The sequence below is a fragment of the Aplysia californica genome, unplaced genomic scaffold, assembly GCF_000002075.1.
Source record: "Aplysia californica isolate F4 #8 unplaced genomic scaffold, AplCal3.0 scaffold00201, whole genome shotgun sequence".
Lineage (NCBI taxonomy): Eukaryota > Metazoa > Mollusca > Gastropoda > Aplysiida > Aplysiidae > Aplysia > Aplysia californica.
In genome coordinates this window covers 1,094,430-1,098,537 of record NW_004797471.1, presented here as the reverse complement: position 1 = coordinate 1,098,537, position 4,108 = coordinate 1,094,430, and positions in this window count along the sequence as shown.

The following is a 4,108-nucleotide window of genomic DNA, read 5'->3' as shown; positions in this document are numbered from 1 at the left end:
CGCAAAATTTGTTTGATGTAAATGACACTGCGACATGACGCAGTCCTCCCATATACTGCACTTGAGTAAGGCAATCGCCTACTTTGGTCAAAATGCCCTCACAAAGCTGTTGTTACCGTGGACAATCAGAACAGACGTATACTCAATACCCATTGGGGGATCGACAGACCGATCGCCAACCGACTGCCAACCGATCGCCAGATTCGCAGTTTAAAAAGAAACGCGATTGTTTTTTAGGCTGCAAGTCGGGCGATCGGTTGGTACAACGATAGTCTCTTTGCGCTCTCGATCTGGCTAGCCCTGCCTACCAAACCGAACCTAATCGATCGTGCCAATGGGCACCTCCTATATTGCGCTATGATTGACTAGATCGATCGGGCGGGACTTATGGTAGACCGCTGTAGCGCGGTAGACCTTCAACTAGACCGGCACCGAAAGACAGACTCGTTGCAAATGACCCGAAAGAGACAATGCTGAGAGCACTAATTAACGTGGCCAGTCTTGTTGCGGGAGAGGAAAAGGTGACATTTCCTTAGCACCAAAATGGAGTGTTTCAGAAAGCTTCTGCGAACTAGCAAGACACAAAAAAATCTCAGAATGTTATAATATTTTTTCAGAGTCTCAGGCAAATCCGCAGCGTTTGAATCTTTTGTGAAAAAGGAAAGAGTTATTTCGGATACAAATAATACACAAATGCCATCACACAGGATGATTAAAAAAACAAACATTACAATTATTTTCTGAATAATATGTCGCTCAAAAATTGTTCTTGAATGCTGCGATTTGGAACAGAAAAATTTCATTTAAAAGGAATTTGCTTAACATAAAATCCATGAAGAAGAAACATATTTTGAAAACCGAAATGGCTTTAAGAGAAAAGCACCCCTAAATGTAAAGTGCACAATTTGTTTTAAAATCTCGTAATGGAAGTCTTGAAAAGATAGTTGCCTTTGGAATGTTCACATGTTGCTTTTTCTGCTGAGTCACGATGCGTCCCAAACATATCAGAGTCGGGGCAGCCCGCCTCCTTAAAGATCTAAATTACTTCAAGGTGGGTGCAGTTGGAGGAACTTAAGGGGGGGGGGGTTATAAAACGTTAAAATTAGAATCAGTTTATGTAACATGATCGAATCCTGAGCCTATCATTATCATTGAACACCAAATTCTTGAATCCTGACATCCCCGTGGAGTTCAAAATACCGAATAGTTTCTAGTTCTGTATAACGGTGTCTGTACTTGCAGCAAAATACGCTGTCTATGTATACTTTAAAACCCTCATCATCAACGAAAATCAACACTTTGAATTTGACGTCCACAAAAAAAGGGAAGTGATAGTTATATTTTTCGAGGTCTTGAATTGTACTGTTCAACCTAGCGCTGAACTCTACGTGACCTCTTGTTGGGTTGGCGCCTTCTTCGAATTTTACTTTCAGCCTCAGGGGCACATCAATTCCTTTCTCGTAAACTTTGAACCTGAGGAGGAACTGAGTCTCATTGGTAGGAAATCCTGTGACGAAAATTACTTTTCCTGTCTCAAGTCCATTAGCAATATTGTAGTTGACTTCATTCTCAAGGTTTTTTGTCGTTTCTGCAAAAGAGATGTAGGAAGATGTCTCTGGCACAGCTGTCTCAACCCCCGGAGATCCTGCGTCAACTATTAACGGTCCGCTACACAGATAGCACTCCATAGATTTCGGATCCGCTGTACTGAGAACTATGGACGGACATGACCTTTCCGCGCACAGAGTCAGGCATGATTTCCGTGACGTCACCGTCGACGACACGCCGTTACACTGCAGTTGCTGACTATCAAAGCTAACAAAAGTCAAAACAGTGGCTTTGTTACACGAGTCCGCTCGGCAGCATCTGTTCACTCGGCTCTGGAGGCAAAGAACAAAGGCCAACAGACAAATGGGTCGTTTTACATGGAGCCTGGAGCGATTCCCTGCCATGTCTAGTGAGCATTTCCCCGTCCCTGCAAACCTGAGAGAATAAAGTAAAACAAACAGTGGGGTAATGAATTTTTAAAAAATATAATAGAAGCAACAAACATATCGTTTCTTTATAAACTGTTGAGGATGTCTGGAAAGGAAAAGAAACCACATGAGGCAGTACTTAAAGAGGCCCACGTGGGCCGTTGAACTTTATCCTTCCAGTTCCTGATGACAATTTTTCTTTGCGGTACAGGACCGTAAAAAACATTACTGATTACTTGAGAACGACAGATGTACGCCATTGGCCGATATTTTTAAAGCCTGTAGCTTACAGAGGCGTGGTGACGGAGTGGTTAGTGCGCTTGTCTCCAAAGCAGAAAGTCCAGGTTCGAGCCTCGGTTCGGCCACGGATTTTTTTAACGCCCCCTCCTGCCCACCCTTCTGTAATGGGTACCTACTTCGAGTTGGGGAAGTAAAGGACCTTTTTTTTTAATTTCTCAAAAAATATATAAGATAAGTGAAGAAACATGTGATGTCGTGACTTTTATGGATTTAAAAAACATACAAAAAATTCCAAAATCAAAGTAAATGACTTTACGCTGTATAAATATAAACACAAAAATAGAAAAAAAAACTACACATCAGAAAAAAACACCTGGACGAACTGAGGCTCCAGCCTGGACTTTCTGCTTTGGAGACAAGCGCACTAACCACTCCGCCACGGAGTGAAAACGGAAAGAATGTGATCTCTAAACGTCCCTACATCCCAGAAAGCAACATCACATGTAAGAATGAAACAATAAAACAGGTTAACACTTTACAGCTTTAGAGTTTGGCTGTACGCTTACGCAAGGTGCAAAAAGAGATTTTAAAAAATTGGATTGCAATGTTTAAAAACATTTTCAACAAGATGAAGACTGTCCTCTCAAACAGACATCTATAACAGTGAACACAAAGGTAAGTATCTTGAAATCGTTCCTGTGGTTAATTCTTTCGTACGGGTACTTGAAGTAGACTTTTAAACAAGAGCACTGAGAGAAGACTAGGAACCTCCAAAACGTGGTATTTTAAGACAATATTCATAATTTGTGAGGCATGCTGACAAAATGAGTTACTTCTCGCGATCCAAGAATGGAGATATCTGCCCAAAATCGACACTGGGGTCTGATTTAAAGATTTTTTTATTGATTCCATTTTGTTCAAGTCTTCTGTGCCTTTTATTATTCCATACTTACAAATTGTACAAACTCCACCTAAAAAGTTGATGTATCAATTTTCATACCGCTAAAATCCGAAAGAAAACACGATTTGTCAGCACACCTCACATGTCATGAACAGAGAGGAAAATAAATAAAAAGTGCTCCGAAAATCTTGGCGTGCACGTAATCGTGTACGTTTGTTGTTGTTTTAGCCTTAGCACAAGATCGTTCTGTGCCCCCTCGTTTCCTGGGCCTGTTTTTAACCTTTCCATCCAGAGTTGTCTTGAACTTGAACAACGGCCAAATGAAGCATGTCGTAAACAACCAGAACGGGAGGAGATCTTTGTTAAACATTCATAATTCTCGAGTGTTTGAAAAGACCTCTAAGAATGTATAATTAGTCTTTGTGCTTGAATCATTCATTCTAACGAGTTTTTTAATATCTGTAGCAGGGGCATGACGTTACGGCAGGTAAGTATTCGATACCAGGAATCGTCCAAGGTGTGATTGCTCCAGAATCTCGAATACTGTTGGTCTCATGGTCTCATTGGACTTTGGAACTGATGACCCTCGTTCGAATCTGAAAAGGGAGGGGGGTGGGGGCTGAATTCGGGTTGTTGCTGTTGTTGTTGCTGTTGTTGTTGTTGCTGTTGTTGTTGTTGTTGTTGTTGCTGTTGTTGTTGTTGTTGTTGTTGTTGCTGTTGTTGCTGTTGTGTTGCTTTTTTTTGGGTGGACAGGGTATTTAAGACTCTATACCCATTATGGGTTTTTTCTGTCAGAGACAGTTGTTCAATTCGGAGGTCCGGTCTCTTAAGTCATCTTACAGTGTTGAAAGGGGCGTTAAACCTAAATAATTTTGGGTTGTTTTTTTGTTGTTTTTTTGTACTTGGACACACATCTCACTCCTGAGACGATTCAATTTGTGTCAATGGGGGCGTAATACATTTTACAATCATTTTACAACCCCCCCCCCCT